Source organism: Anabrus simplex, chromosome 1 (assembly GCF_040414725.1).
Source record: "Anabrus simplex isolate iqAnaSimp1 chromosome 1, ASM4041472v1, whole genome shotgun sequence".
NCBI lineage: Eukaryota > Metazoa > Arthropoda > Insecta > Orthoptera > Tettigoniidae > Anabrus > Anabrus simplex.
In genome coordinates this window covers 1,759,850,269-1,759,868,092 of record NC_090265.1, presented here as the reverse complement: position 1 = coordinate 1,759,868,092, position 17,824 = coordinate 1,759,850,269, and positions in this window count along the sequence as shown.

Here is a 17,824-nt window from a genome sequence, read left to right as displayed (position 1 = left end):
GGCTTCGGCGGCCCGCTGCCATACTAGCTCTGTTTGTCGATACATAGTAAATACCTTGTTGTGATCAACAAGTCTCCGCTCTTAGTCAACAACTTTTGTAAGCGAGCGCGTTTCACAAACCGCTCTCCAATACTTAACTGAAAGCTTCCTTCTGCTTTCCAATTATTAAATCTAACTATAATTATTATACTTATTATACAGTTACTCAAGTACTACAAGGTGTCTCATGTCGATGACTATCATTATTCTAACACTAATTAATCTCCTCTGACACCTTGAGCTCTAGACTCGGCTGCGAATCCCGGCTGCCTTCCACCTGGCAGTCCGCCGGTTCGAGTCCGTGGGAGGTCGGTACACGACATCTTCCCCCTTAGGGAAGAAATGGATGCAACCATACGTTGCGTCCATTTCTGTCCTACACTATTTATACTCTGATGTTGCCGGTACGTAAGGATCGGCGACCCTGTGGTGAAGGGGAAGGTTGTTCTCTACTCTGATTATCACTTGCATCCATTTCTATTGCTTCTGTAGATCTCACAGGCGTACTAGGGCGTCCCCCAGCAGACCTGGAGTGTAATTCCATGATCTTCGCAGACATCTCCGGGCGTCCCCGGATCCGCCTGGGACGTTGGAATATAGTTAAATCCTCATCTGAAGTCTTAACCTTATCTCCCTTCGTGATTACCGTTTGTTTTATACATATATTAGGGCAATGAGCCCGTGCATCATCAAACCATCTCTTTGCTGGAAACCCTAGTTTTGGACAGCAACAATTACAACAATAACAAATTAAAATTAAACTTGTGATACCAACAACTATCCACACAATATATCTGTATACATTAATATGCTGATAGACCATTTGTCTTTGCAGTTCTTCTTCTTTTTGTCTCACCATATCTTCCACTTCTTGTGTCTTATGGGTAGCCCATTGTAAATCGTTAATGTGATTTAGCAAATTATTTAAGGACAACTTATTCATTTCGGGTATCTGTTCTAACTTGATTTCACTACCTATTTGTTCACAACAGTCATAATCAAGTGTGACTTCTGGTACAAAGTCTTTACTTTGTGTAGTGTTCACTTCACCTACACCTTGTATTTTACTATGTGGCCCATACACTGTGCAACCTGCACTTAAAACAAGAATACCAGTGCCTGTTAACCTGATATCACTGGTGGTATCCTTACACATACATGTTACTTTAACTTCTTCTGGGGATACGTATATATATCTGTTAGCTCTGATAGGTATCCACATGAGCTGTTGAACGGGAAGTATTCTTTTATCACAATAATCTGGAATCTGACTAACTCCTAAGATAAGCTGGACTGCACAACTCTTTTGAGTGTACACTGTATTAATAGGGAATTTAACATGACATAGTTTCCAACTGGTTGTTATTACCTTACATTGATTTACCTGATCTTTATCTAACTGAACATAAATTTGTTTCTCTTTGTCCATAAGGATATAGTCCTTGGTCTCTTGAAGATAAACAAAATGGTGTGGATTACTCTTCATATACGTGGGGAATGGAATCATGTGAAACATTGTATAAGTTACCCTATCTGTAAGGGGTGTCTTGATGACGTACACTAGATAATTTTTGTTGGCGAACACTTCCACTGTGGCTACTGTGCAAATCAAGTAACCGTAAGCTGATTTTAAGTCAAATGGCAAGGACAATCCTTTAGGGAAATCTCCCTGAGCTTTCTTATAACCTTTAATAATATCATCTGGTGAAATTATTTGCACCTGAATGACTCCTACCTGAGCATTCATTATACCTGTTAGTACAACACTGCAATGCTCATACAGTTGTATGAGAAGGCCTTCAATCTCAATTAAATGCCTATTCACTGAGTTTTCTAATTCTACTTGCTTAAGTGCTTCTGTAATCTGAAGCGTGCTATTGGCAAGATAAGATCTAATTTCTCCAATGTTTTGAGTTAATCTCTGCTCATTGGCTGTGATATCGTAAATGGTGCTGTTCATAGATTGCAATGTTGATTTTACTACAATCATCTGGTCTTTTGCAATTTTCATAATTGAAAGCTGTTCCTGCTCTAGCTCACTAATTTTTGACTCATATTTATCGGCATCATCTTGACTTAATGTTCCAAATAATGCCTTTGCGATGGAACCTACTGCGTTAATTAGGCCTCGTTTTCGCCTAGTATTATCCGTTTCCCCTATTGGTTTAGTAATCCTCGTAATTAATTCCTTCGATTCCCTAATTCTATCTAATTGTGCACTTAGCATTTTAACATCCTGTTGACATGTTAGGTTAGTACTTCTTTCTAACTGTGTACATATTAATTGAGTCCAGTGTATGTGTCTCTTGACATTTGAAAATACATCACTTAATTTATTCAGGTTTACATAGGTAACTAATGTCCATTCCGTATGGTATAACTGTATCTCACCCTGATTGTCGAAGTATGCCCCTGGAGTACTCTCATATGGTGTCACCTTGACATCCAGTATTTCTCCGGCTATTCTGTAGCGATGTGACGTCACGACTATCACTGCTACTACGATGGACAACAATCCTAGCATTCGCGCCATATCTGCTGTCTACCTGCAAGGTAAAGACAGGATGTGTGTTACCTTTCTATCTGTGAATACATTCGCTTCCCAGTTCTCATTTCACACATCTACAAGTACAATTTCAAACGGTTCTTATGTACCTTAACCCTTTTCCCCTTCTTATTCATCTGTAGGGTGCAGTTCACCCCTGAAACATCTACTATTTCGTACGGATCTTCGAATGGTGGGCTTAGCTTTCTGGATTTTCCTCTTCGCAATGCGTCATTGCGCAAAAGAACCTTATCACCTACCTGAAAGGTGACCTCATTTTGCTTTTTGTCGTAGTGTTCTTTCTCTAATTCCTTTCGCTCTATTAAAGTCTTTCTGGCGGCCTCGTGATTTCGCCTAAGCTGTGCCGTCAGTTCCTCCACCACGTTCTGGTGTTCATTGTAATTCATTTCAGGTGGCTTTTGCAGCACACCTGGGATATCTGCCTTCCTTCCAAAAATTAATTCGTAGGGTGTGAACCCTGTACTTGTGCTCTTTGTGGTATTATACACAAAGCTAGCTGTAGGCAAATACTTGTCCCAGTCATTCTGCTCCCCTGAGCAGACATAATGCCTTAGGTACTCCGTGAGCACCTTATGGGATCTTTCTATGCTACCGTTCGATTGTGGCCTGAAGGCCGTAGTGTGTGTTTTCCGAATGCGCAGCGTTTTACACAGCGTCTTAAACACATCACTCATGAAATTACTACCCTGGTCAGTGAGAATCTGCTCTGGTATCCCGTAGATACTTATTACGTTATTGATTAGCGTCCCTGCCACTGTTTCTGCCTCCTGATTAGGCATGGCACTCGCTACTAGGTACTTTGACAGCTGATCTTGGCATGTCAGTATGTACCTGTTTCCTGCCTCTGTCAACGGAAGAGGTCCAACTACGTCTAGGGATATTTTCTCAAAGACTGTGTTCGGGGTATCCGTAATTCTCATGGGAGCCCTGACGTCTGGTCTGGTCCCTTTATTCTTTTGGCAGGAGGGACATGTGCGTACATAGCGCTCAATGTCCCCTTTCATGCCTTTCCACTGAATTCGTTCACGTACCCTGGCGTACGTGCGCGCTATTCCTTGGTGGCCTCCCACCAAAGAATCATGACATTCTTTCAAAATGGCTAGCTTTTCAGCTTCGCCTAATTCGTTCTCTTCCTCAGATAAGCTACCTTCGTGCGAAATCTCCTCTGCGTTAGCGTCCTCGGAAACCTCGCTACCGCCCGCTTCAATTCCCTCTGCCGTAGCGTCCTCGGGTTTTGAAGACAGTACCTCCTCCCTATTCTCGTCTGAGGCCTGAGTTTCTACTGTTGTCTCTGAGTGAGACTTGTGCTGAGCCGAGTTAACCATTCGCGCTTGGCACTTGGGTTCAGTGGGATTCCTACTCAGGGCATCTGCATTGCAGTTCTGTTTGCCCTGCTTATATACGACGTCGAAGTCGTATTCCGCCAGCTTCAGCCTGAACTTTAGCAGGCGTGAAGACGGATTTTGCACGTTGAAGACCCACTTCAACGGCTTATGGTCTGTCACAACAGTGAATTTTCTACCAAACAGATATGGTCTGAAATACTTTACTGCCCACACTATTGCCAACAATTCTTTCTCAGTTACGCTATAATTCATTTCTGCTTTATTAAGTGTTCTACTTGCATAGGCAATTGGAAGGTCTTTTCCGATAGGTCCTTGTGACAATACTGCCCCAACCGCTTCGTTGCTCGCATCAGTGGTAACAACGAATGGTTTTTCAAAATCCGGATACTGCAATATAGGTTCCTCAATTAGCTTTTGCTTTAGTATCTGGAACGCTTGTTCCTGATCGTCTCCCCATACAAAGGGAACGTCCTTCTTCACTAACTGATACAGCGGTTTCGCTATTTTGCTGTAGTTAGGTATGAACTTCCTATAGTACCCACTCAGTCCGCAGAACTGCTTGATCTGGCGGCTAGTGGACGGCCTCGGAAAGTCCCTAACGGCCTGTACTTTACGTGGGTCTGGTAAGACACCTTCGTCAGTGATTACATGTCCTAGGAACGCTACTTCGGTTCTTAGAATTTCACACTTATCTGGCTGGAGTTTCAGCGTGTTCTCTCTCAGCCTTTGAAATACGTCTCTTAGCTTCGCATTGTGCCCCTGGATTGAACTCCCGTACACAATGACGTCATCCAGGTAACACAGACATTTTATACCCGTTAACCCTGTGAGCACATTGTTCATCAGCCTCGTAAACGTGGCTGGCGCGTCCATCAAACCCATGGGCATTTTCCTGAATTCGTACTTGCGTCCTAGCGCAGAGAATGCTGTCTTTGGCCTGTCTTCAGGCTTCAACAACACCTGGTGATAACCACTCGCGAGATCTAAGGTCGAAAAATATCTCGCCTTGCCAAGGGCGTCTAACAGTTCTGAAATTAATGGCAGGGGATAACTGGTTCCTATCGTTATCTCGTTCAATTTTCGAAAGTCGATCACGACCCTCCATTTTTGTTTCCCTGAGGCGTCTAACTTCTTGGGAATTAAAAGTAATGGCGCATTCCAGGCTGATGTGCTAGGTGTGATATTTTCATCATTCAGCATCTTATCTATTTGAGCTTGTATCTCCCCCTTCTGTGCTTCGGGAAGTCTATATGGTCGTACATTAATTGGAGGTTGATCTTGGGGTGTAGGGATCTCATGCTGTAGTACATCAGTGTGAGTTAATTTGTCTCCCTCAAGATGGAAGATATCATTGTACTCAGCACAGATGGCGTATATCCCTTCCTTATCTACCTGCGTGAGGTGATCAACTCGCAAACAGTCTATCACCCGCTGTGATCGGGGCTTCTGAGTGGCCGGTTCTCCGTTTGCCACTCTACTGTTCTGCTCTACCTTTCGCACTTGTGCCAGGCAGGTTTTATCTACCTCCTGTATGTGCACTCGTGGACTGTGTAAAGTCACCGCCTTTTCAGTGGTATTCATCATGCTAACCACTGCTTCATGGTGCTCTGATTTGGTTAGGCACCCTGCGAGGTACACCCCTGGTATCACCTCTTCCTTCTCAATAATTCCTAAGGGTAGATTCCGATCTACTTCTATAACAACGACCTTCTGGGTCCTTGGTTCGAGACGGATCACCTTCGTCTCTCGCGCCCCCATAGGGTATTGTCGCCCTCTTATGGTGACATGACCTTCCCTATAGTCAATCACGCTATCTGTCAAGAGGTCTCGCCCAACTATACCATCCTGTGTTAATTGGAAATCACTCCCTACCACATGAAATGTGTGACTTGTGTTTCCAATGGCAAAACGTACAGTACCTTTTGTGTAAATTATTCCCTTACCTGCTAATTCAATTGATTTGCTCCCATCAATCAGGCATTCCTTGGGTACCGATTGCCTCTTTACTAGGCTGACATCGGACCTAGTATCTATCAAAAATCTCAACGGTCTTCCTTGGTTTGCGACCTGGATCAGCACCGTGCCTTCTACGTCAGAATTCTTGGGACCTTCTGGTGTGCGGGCCTCCGTAACTGTCCCCTTGCTACGGGCCCGTTCTAGTTTGCCGCCTGAGCCACGGAGGTTTTCGTGGCGTGCGTACTGCCACCCTTCTTTTTGAACCAACAGTCTTGGGTTTGGTGTGACCATCTATCACAATGTTCGCATTGGGCTCGGTATCTTACGGCCTTGCCCCTTATGCGACCACCCTGAGCTTGGCCTTTCATGGCCCTACTGCCTGTGGACTCGCCTTGGGCTTTTCGACAGTTTCTCCGATTGTGGCCCTGTTGGCCACACGAATAGCATCTACGGCTATCCGTTCGCATCACCGGAGTGTGTGCACCTTGTGTGCGTGCACCTTGAGTGTGTGCACCTTGTGTGCGTACACCTTGTCGACAATTCACCTGTATGTGCCCTTTTCGGCCGCAACGATAACAAATTCTGTTTTCTTTTGTCACTGGGTTTGGTTGTGTACGTACTATGCGCACTGTTTCTCGTACCTCTGTTTCCTTATCTCTTTGTTTCTTTCTACATTCACGTTCAATGTGCCCTGTCTTCCCACAATAGCGACATTTTAATTTACTGAATGTGCCCCCTGTAGCTGTATTGGAACTAGCGGTCTGTGTAGTGTGAGCCCCCTGCGTTCCTGTGTTCTTACAGTTCTTTGCTACGTGGCCTTCCTGGTTACAATTGTAACAGACCACCCTAACACTAGCATGTGTTGGCTTAGTATGCCACTGTGGTGCTGCACTGCGCTCCCTAGCATGTGTTGGCTTAGTATGCCACTTTGGTGCTGCACTACGCTCCTGCTCTGGTCTGCGCTTGCTAAACCCTGAGCTACGTTTGTGTTGTAGGCCCTCTCGTGCCTTCTTTGACAATATTACGGTTTCCTCCTGTTGTGCAAGTGCAACTGCCCTTTCAAAAGTAATGCCCTTTTCTGACTGTACCCTGGCTTGTATTCTAGGGTTGGCTAACCCTTGTATGAAACTAGCCACACATATTTTTCTCGTTATTTTCAACTGCGCGTCACGATCCTCCTCTAATTCATCCTCAAGTATTGCCTCTCTAAAAGAAGCTGACAATGTTTCTATTTTGTGTGCCCAAAGTGCTACTGATTCTCGCGGGTCCTGCGCTGTTTGGAACATTTGACAAATGTACAAATCTAACGTGCCTTGCTGGCCATAATATTCTATCAATGCCCGCTTGGCTTTCTCCCAATTATGTATATCACGTCTGTACAACAACTTATCTCGGGCTCTGCCCGTAACCTTAGTTAAAATATACTTGAAAAACAACTCTTGATCCTCATCCTTAATCATACGAACAGCAGCATCTACGTTAGCTATGAACTCATGCAATCTATCTGGTTGACTGCCATCAAACTCTCGTCCAATGAGACGATGTCCTTCTACTACTGTAACAAAAGGCCCACTCATACTTACTGATTCCACCTCGTCCTCGAGCATCTCAGTGCCTCGGTCTGCTGGTACTGAACTATTCTGTCGTGCCATTTGAAATAAATATTCAGCTTACCTTAATCTGCAATGCTGCTTCACTGCTGGGCTGGATGAGTAGTCGGCTGTAGTGCTGCGTCTCCACCGGATGGCGTTGTCTGTTACTGGACTGCTACCCCTCTGCTGGGCTGGCTTAGTAGGCTGCGGTAGTGATGATCCTCTTCTGCGATGCGCGGCACACGAACGAAACTACGCGGTAGCGCGGTTCGGACAATCTTCTGCGAAGTCGCGGCTTTCTCACACGGAAATCTTCTGCGAAGTCGCGGTTCTCTTACGGACAATCTTCTACGAAGTCGCGATTCTCTCACGTTATTTCGGTGAGTTGACACTGTTCGAGGATCGAACTCGGGACCCTGCACTACCTGACACCAAATTTTTATACGTGCCTGTCGTGACCTACCTGTCCTGTGAGACGATCTCGTAGGTTGGTCACCAGGCCGTTGGATGTTGAAGTATTACCTGTCCTGCCGAGCGGAATGTAGGGAGGTAATTGTAGGTATGACTCGTCCCGCAACTCCCGAAATAAAAGATGAAATTATTTACCTGTCCTTTATTACTGAGGACAACTACAACTACTATGTACAGTATATTTACAAGTCTGAATGTAATGATCTATTGAGAGAGCGAGCTTGTTTCACGCGCCTACTGTTCTACTACGCGTCTATCTGAATCTTGCCCTGCGGCACTTGGGCTACGCCCGAACAGAATATCGTTCTGACAAGTACGAACTACTAGCTGGAAGAAGGCCCCGCGCCATCTTGGCCAGGGGTTATATCTCCGCTCCTGAACTCAAAGTTCTATCCCTACCTCCTTGGGTCTTACGGGCATTGCTAAACTGATCATCCAGTCACTAGCGCCCTCAAGTGGCTATTCTCAATAGTTGTCACAGTAAGTGCTGCTACCTAGGCATTACTGTCTTCTGTCTTACTTTGTCCTCATCTTTCCTTGTTTCCCTAGTGCATCTGTACTGACCCTGAATGGCCTTGCACTGGGCTTTGTTTCTTTGTCGGCTTCGGCGCCCCGCTGCCATACTAGTTCTGTTTGTCGATACACAGTAAATACCTTGTTGTGATCAACAAGTCTCCGCTCTTAGTCAACAACTTTTGTAAGCGAGCGCGTTTCACAAACCGCTCTCCAATACTTAACTGAAAGCTTCCTTCTGCTTTCCAATTATTAAATCTAACTATAATTATTATACTTATTATACAGTTACTCAAGTACTACAAGGTGTCTCATGTCGATGACTATCATTATTCTAACACTAATTAATCTCCTCTGACACCTTGAGCTCTAGACTCGGCTGCGAATCCCGGCTGCCTTCCACCTGGTAGTCCGCCGGTTCGAGTCCGTGGGAGGTCGGTACACGACATACTTGGGGCTGCGCGAGTTGGAGTCGGACATTTGAGTGGCGAAAACAGTAACTGGGACGTGGGTTGCGTTGCCATAGTTACCTCTACCTGGGATATATCATCCTTGGAGGCCAAAATTCGATTCCCGGTACTGCCAAAAATTTAAGATGCACAGTAGCGCTACTAATTGGTTAAAATGGTACGTGCAGCGCACCTGCATTCCGGGTGTTCCTCAAATCATCTGCACCACCTCGAGTACACGAATTTACTTTATATTTCTTTCTCTTTTTTCTTAGGTTATCTTCTATAGTCATTACTTTATTCTGGATTTAATTATGGTCGGATGTTTTAAATGTTATAAAATACGTTTACATGAACACTTCTAGTGATTTAGAGTACTTTCGAAACTCCAAACTGCGGGCTTACACTCCGCGGCGTGTGTAACAGAGTATTAAAAAGTCACCATTATTTTTCTGGGATCAAGGGTCGGTTTTGGCACATGTTTTGGAGTCTCATTTACGTTTAGCCATACCGTTGTGTAGATTGTGGACAGTAATAATAGAATATTTGTTTATCAGCATACGTCCCTATGCTATTCAGAAACAGAACATTTCTGATCCGGGAGAGCAGAAAAGGGTGAATTTCAAGTGGTCATCGTATACTAGAAGTAAAGTGATTCTAAGCGTACATTGAAACTATAGTATTACCAAATAAATTGGCAGAAACTTGTGGAACTGTTTAAACTGAATTTAACTGTTCCCATATTTTCCCGTTTTACAGTCTGATATATTGTGACTAACAGCATTCTTATTGGGAGAATATTTTTTAATTTTTTTTTTTTTTTTTTTTTTGCTATTTGCTTTACGTCGCACCGATACAGATATGTCTTATGGGACGATAGGAAGAAGATCAAGTCCAACTACATTTTCCTAGACTTATTCAGTCTTCAAAATAATATTTTACGCGTAAAGACCAAATCAAGGTGTCAAAAATGAAATATAACATTTGCTATTCTTCAGTCATGCGATACAATGCCCGTACAAGATATTGCTTTGAGTTCCCTGGAGCTTAAACCAACCACAGACTGTAGAAAGTACAATTGTACAAACACATATGCAAAGCTGTTTAGGTATGTCGTATTTCATACCAGAAAATATATGATAAACATCCTCATAAACATCACCAGACTTTACAAAAAGAACCGCTATGTAAACGTACGATGGTGAGTGAATGCTGTTCCAACACTCATTCAAGGATTATAATGTTATTGGTTGTACGTCCCACTAAATATTTCTACAGTTTTCGGAGATGCCGAGGTGCCGAAATTATGTCCCGCGGGAGTTCTTTTAGGTGCCGGTAAATCCACCGACACCGGCCTGACCTATTTGAGCACCATCAAATACCACAGGACTGAGCCAGAATCGAATCTTCCAACTTGGACTCAGAAAGCCAGCACCAACCGTCTTAGCAACTCACCCCAGCATTCAAGGAATCAGAGGTTTCATGTAGAACGCAGGCATATCACACTTACACCACAAACCTGGCGCCACTACTTAAAAGAGTCACGCTTTCTCCGAGAGGGGACTTCGTAGCTGAGGTGATAAAAGTTTGCTTTGCTCATCCAGAAGGACCTGGGTTTAATTCCTTGTCAGCTTGTCATCAAATTTAGGACACGAGATTTCCACTTTTGAAGTAGCACATTGTCCTGAAGTTTGCTTAGCCAATACCAAAATATTAATAGCAAATTAATTCCTTGGTACAAACGCATAGAGCTACCAATGTCAGTGTCTAGGTTATGGGTATGACAACCATTTACCTTCCAATCCTCCAACGGCCTTATGGCCTGTACGGACATGAATTTACTTCCTCCGAGAGGCTCCTGATCATCAAAACTATATCTTCAAATGAAATGGTATAGCGTATGTCTTTCAGTGCCGGGAGTGCCCGAGGACATGCCCGCCTAGCCAGGTGCAGGTTTTTGGATTTGACACCCGTAGGCGACCTGCGCTTCGTGATGAGGATGACATTATAATGAAGACGACACATACGCCCACTCCGTGCCTCCGAAATTAACCAATGGTGGATAAATTTCCCGTCCCTGCCGGGAATCGAACCCAGTGCCCCTCTGACCAAAGGCCAGAACGCTAATTATTAAGCCATGGAGCCTGAATATTTTAAAATGAAATGAAATGTAATCATGGAAACTGAAATTGCTTGGAAAGCTATAACCACGCCTTTATATCTAGGAAATGTCAAGTTTCGTAATAATATTTCCACAGGAAGTGCTTATAAACACATTGAGGGACAAATTACCAATATAATTTTAGCAGTATAATATTGGAACCTTTCCCACCGTCCCCCATGACTCATGGGACCATGTGACAACAAACCAACCCTTTCGGGTCACGAACATATGGGACCATGCTCCACGGAAGTCGATAGTCAAGGGACCTTTTTGGCCTGTGCCGATTTCTCCTCATTGGGATTGTATATTTAATCCACTCACATGAGAAGTTATCGGCCATACGGCTCAGCTAGGGCAAAGCTACTCTCCCGTTCCTGAGGTCTGAACACGGACTCCTCAGGGCCGAAGACCGTTCGCGGCATATAGAGGCTATCAAACATAAAATATCTTAAAGGCCTACAATGAACGGAAGTGGATTCTGGATGCATGTTTTTCGGTATAGATAGGCACGAAAATAGTCTAGAACATTTTACTATTCACTCGGTGAAATATACAAAATTTACATACATTCTTGATACTTATTACACAATTAATATAAGCAATCACTTATTTTAGCAACGGAAAAATCCGTGCTGCCATTGACGTCAGCTGTTACCTCCACAATCCACAGACAAAACTATGTGGACGGCAACGTTAGCTCGTACTGTCTCTAATCCATAAATTTTCCTTTTTGACACAGACGTTAATATCCATATCCCTCTCGACCAAAACAGAATATCCCAGAGGTTGTTAACATGATCTCACTTTTTCACATATTATCACTTTGAATTGCCTGTGCCCTACATTGCTTACATAAATACTACATTGGTTTGGATGTATGCTACATAGATTGTTTTGTGTATTATCGCGATTGTTTTGTGCGTGCTATCACCCGGTTTACCATAAACCATTGAGTACGACATACACAATAAAATGACCTTACAATATTCACAAAAACAAAACAAGCCATGTTTCCCCCAATGCAAGTATTCCATGGGACTGAATCCCGTATTACACGTTAAAATCTATTTACACAAAAGAAAATTGTCCGCTCTTTGAATGGTCGGCTAACTTAAGGTATCAATAAAGTAAATATTAAAACAGGATTAATCCGAACATATCAGAAATCCATCACTAAATCACGGAAAAGAAAAATAAATGGACTCAAGTCTTCCATATAAAATTAAACATAGACTTGAACAACGAACTATCACTTACAATCACTACCAGTGGACTTTCACGAAGTCTAGATTCAAATCGACATCGATTACAAGTAAACAAAACACATCCTGGAAAAGAAATATATCAAACACATGTATCAATAAATACAATGGCTGTAGTTAATCCGTTGTAACCCGCTATCTTAGTGAGCTGTTGATCCCTGCTGTGCTCACACGAGGTTTGAACCTGAGACTCTGGTCGTCTCCATCCAGGGCGCTGTAATGCAAAACCCTAACTAAGCTAATCACGTCTCGTACAGTAGTTACTCTCTACATTGTTTTCCGGATCAAGGCTAATGGACAGTGTGTAGTAGTTACATAAATTTTGTGTCTTATTTCACACAGTAGAACGCAACATTCTACCAGAAACGTTTTCTTAACAAGGCGAGTTCTCTTTCATCTCTGGCCATAAATCCTGACCCAAGTCCGTTCCCCTCTCGCACCACGGCGAGACTAATTCACCACGCTCACAACCGGCCGTCGCCGAGTCATTAACATCATTCAGTTTAGCTAATGCAGGGTCACCTGCTCAAATTAGCTCAATACGATAATTATTTATTTATTTATTCTTTTTTCAATTACTCAGCCAGATTATATCAAAAACTCCCTCATTATACTAGCAATTGGAATTTAACCATTCGTTTCCACTCGTATCCTCATTCACACTTCCGATCGCCTTTCCTCGAAGAACAACGTCTCCTAATTTCTCCCGTGTGGGTATAGATTGTGTACCTGGCATAATATTAACTTGCCATTTAAATAGATCGGCATGAAATCATCGATCAAAAGATATATGAAAAATTAATAATAATAATAATAATAATAAAATAAAAATTAATTTAAGTTATTCAATCCTGCCAAACCACTAACAGACCTTCTACGTGTAACCCCACTAGTGTGGTGGAGGACAGGGGTTCAAACCTCGGCACTTCATTCCTTGAACATCTTCAGTTACAGCCAAAACTTATATTACCATGCAACGAACTACTAATTCTACCTTTACGAACACAGTGCTGATTCTAGCCCAAGCCTTTCCTTTTATACGGGCACTTGTTGATGACTCTGTCACCTCGCTAACCCCTGCGTAACTTCGGCAATTGCTCAAATGAGATCTACCTCATTAATCTACATAGCATTCTACTCCTTTTCCCCTTCAATTCCTTCCCAGCACTAAATAAACAAAATATGATAACATGCAAATATAGCCACTAAAAGGGGTCCCAAATTCTATATACTAACATAGGATCACTCCCTTCCCATATCTAATTAATTAAAACCAAAATGAATAAAAGGATTCCCGACCATTCTAGGCGGATTTAGCGTATTTAATCATGTTATTAATAACCCTATACTTCACGACTGTTATTTACAAAGGGAAATACTAGCATTGGAATAGAAACATAACTTTGTACTCAACGGTTGATGTCTTCGGCCCCCTCCGAAAGTTCCGGAGGCCTACCCATGTTGGATTACTCCATGGCGCCGGATCCTGGAGTCCTGGAGTTCAGAAGTTCCATATCTTGTCTCGCGTAATCCATTTTAGTAGCACACGGATCACTGAAATTAGATTGTAATTTACACAATTTATCGATTTCTTGCTCACGTGGCACCATTCACTCCTACTACTTCCTTGTCTACCCACTGCCAGTTACATGGAGATGATTATACCGGCTACTTTCAGCTAGTCTACCCCAATTGCACTGCTAAGGCGGGCATTCCCAGCATCCGCATGATGCAGAATTTTCTATCCCTATCTTATGTATGTTTTAATAGTTCAGGAACACTTCTCACTGCCTGTTAATCAGTTAATAATCTGACCTGCGCTTTGTTCAGAAACCAGCGTAGAGTTTATTCTTACGGCTATTGATTGTTAATCTACGAGAGCGTTCTCCTACAGAAGTTCTGCGTACTATCTTGTAGTCGTTGCTATACAAAACCCTACTTCATATTTCACGAAGTCTGAGTCTACTTTGCAACCGATATCTTAAGTACATCTCATTACCATAATCTTCTGTTGCCTATCACAAATTATAAGCGAAAACACTGAAAAATTTCACTCCCGCTTTGTTCACATAGTATACAAAGGAGCGGTAAATCCGATAGCGAACCGGCCGTCGTTTCCCGTCGAAAGCTCCTCACCGAATGCTGCAGCTCCTTAGGAAGTGCGAAAACTTATAGTGAAGCCGGCGGTAGGGGTGGCTAGCGAGTTCATCCCCCACTCTTATTTCGACTGCTCCTGGATAAACTAGCCTGTCGAAATTAGCAATACGCTAGACTGTGTGACTTGGTTATGCACAAGTGCGCTATGCCATGCGGAGTTGAATATGTTCGGCGGATCCGCAGTAATTAATTCATCAGCTTGGAGGGGAAGTAGGGAGTCCCCAAAGGCATCTGGCTTTACACTAAGCGTCCGTACGCTAACGCAGTTATATAAGTTGTTTACCAACGCCTTTCGCTTGGAGAGTATTTTCTGTCAGAACTCCTGACTCTATAATTCAACCAAAATTCAGCACACTGCTCTGACGGGTGCAGTTTTGTTAATCAAGCCTTATTTACGCCGATAATACATTAAATTTGGCCCGATCGCTTTGGCATCGCTGTACGCTGGCATTTGTTTTCCAATATGGGGTCGCTAAATAGTGTTCTTCTGCTGCTCCTTCTATGACATGTGCCTAGTTCGGGGATTCTTTAAGCCACCCAGTGGGCGGGTGAGGCGCCTATCTGGCGGGCGTCCTATTGCACAACCTGATGCTACTCCCAACATCCACACAAAGAAAGCTTGCTGCCTGCTTCCTTACCAAGCATATCACTTGAAATATATATTAATTGTGCCGATACGGTCACAATATAATATAGTATAATTGGTAGAGTGTCACCTTCGTATTGCAAGATCGCGGCTTCAATCCAGACAGGGTGAAAAAAGGTCAATTTTTCATCTACTGTTTTTATTAGCATGTTTAGTCAAATGCAGTGGAGACAATAAGCGACACTCTGCGAGATATCGAGGGACAGCGCTTAGAGCTCTGTCTAGCGGAGTGACCTGGAGTTACTGATTCTGTCATAAGAGCACGTGTATTTGTGAAGTTTTTGGCGTTACTTATGCGTTTCCATTAAGTTGACATAAGTAAATAGTAGCGTGTGTCATTCCTTTATATCTCCTGTCAATGAGTGGAAAAACATGTGCTGTGATTGGCTGCAATATCTATGAAGTGCAGAAGGATTCGCGTTCTTTCTTCCGTTTCCCCCGTGAAAAGAAAATGTAAGTAAATACTGTGTTTGCATATATATTCTTCCAGATACAGAGAGATGTTTATAGTACTTCCTAAACTTCTGAGCTGCACGACCCATATTTTATCTGGCTTAAAATATAATAATCTTATTTTGTTGTATTTGTGCAGCAGCTGTCCGACTCGTTGGTTGAACGGTCAGCGCACTGGCCTTCGGTACAGAGGGCCCCGGGTTCGATTCCCGGTCGGGTCGGGGATTTTAACCTTAATTGGTTATTTCCAATAGCACGGAGGCTGGGTGTATGTGTTGTCATCATCATTTCACCCTCATCACGACGCGCAGGTCGCTTACGGGAGTCAAATAGAAAGACCTGCACCTGGCGAGCCGAACCCGTCCTGGGATATCCCGGCACTAAACGCCATACGACATTTCATTCCAGTGCAGCAATTAAACTTCAATACTGATGTAGTGTTGTAACTGTGATCTGTGGGTTTTGATTTAATCCAGGAAAATGCATATGTGTGTGGCTGATTGTATTTTAAGTTACCCCTTTTGGAATGCCGTAATATATTGTCAAGCACTGAAGAAAATATGGGTGATTTAAGAAATGTACATATTTTGTTGAAACAATACGATGATGCAAATTTGTCTTACCCTAATGTAATAGCAAGTATTACTTATAGGGAAATTTTGAATGTTTTTTCGGCTAAATTTATAGATTTTCTTTCTGTTAGTAGGCTTCCAGTTAAAATGAAAATTGTCCAGCTCTTAAATTTAAATTAATTGAATCATGTATGTAAGAAATGTGCCGATATTTTTATTGACGAGTGTCCTAATGTGATGATACAATGCTTTTAAATGAAAGAAAAAAGACAGACCTAGTCGTGAAAGTTCATGCAGGTATGCTAAAGCTATATAAGTGATGCTAAATGAAAGATCAAGCCCTTTCACAGCAGTCCATTTCACATCTTGATTATATGTATAATTTCAGCCTTAAATATTAACCTGTTAAATAATTCTTCATTCATTTATCCAGAATGCTTTAGCAACTTTGAAGTTAATATTTTAGAAACACTTTCTTTCTAGAAGTAATTTATTTATCCTTTTCCGTATATACATTTCCATTGATATTTGAATTTAGTGCAAATTTTCAGGTCACACCACTAGGAGCGCCGCTTGTGAATTGTCTCCCATTTTAACAAGGCTTAATCCATAAATGTCTCGTATTGTCTCTACTGTATTTGGTTTAGTATAGGCATAATTTGAATTACACTTTTCTGTCACAACGTGTATGTTTACTTGTCTAACTTACAAAGTACACTAAGTAACATTTAGAATTTGTCATTAGGCCTAATTGTTAAACGTTGCATTCGCCTTTAGGCAAAAACTTGCAATCATTCTAGTTTCCTTGACACTTAACCTGGTGCTATGTTCGTTCGGCCCATCACTAGATTGAGAAAATACTCATTCACACGCCACGGACGAAGCCAAAACATGTAAATCAAGTGAAGTCAAGTAAATCTGTTTAGTCTTTAAATTTTCTTTGCTGTCTGTGTTTTCTAATGCCTCCGCCCAGCAACCGTTCTTCTTTCATTGCACCAGCAACAACATGAGATGCCATCTTCTCAGCAACTATAGCAGTAGGTGATGTTACACGCTGCATGGAGCTGGGCTGAGTGGCTCAGACGAAAGAGCACTGATCTTCTGACCCCAACGTGGCAGGTTCAATCCTGGCTCAGTCCGGTGGTATTTGAAGGTGCTCAAACACGTCAGCCTCGTGCCTGTAGATTTACTGGTACTTTGAATAACTCCTGAAGGACATAATTCAAGCATACCCGCATCTCCGAAAACGGTAAAAATTGTTATTGGGACGTAAAGCAATTATTATTATTATTATTATTATTATTATTATTATTATTATTATTATTATTATTATTATTATTATTATTATTATTATTACGCTGCATAGCATTACGAAGCAGATTTTCATCGGATACATCTGACAGTTCAGGTTTGTTTTTACCTTTACTGGAACGTTTATAAAGATCATATTCTTTGCAAGCAGTATCTAACATATCAATACCAGGATCACCATGCGCCAAGCGAACTTCGAGTTGAATACCAGGACCACTGTAATAGTAGTTAATGAAGATCAATTCCTTTATTGATATGCCCATATTCAACATGCTTTCTCACCGCACGTCTCTTCTGCGTCTGCTTGTTCGCTTTCTTCACAGCCAT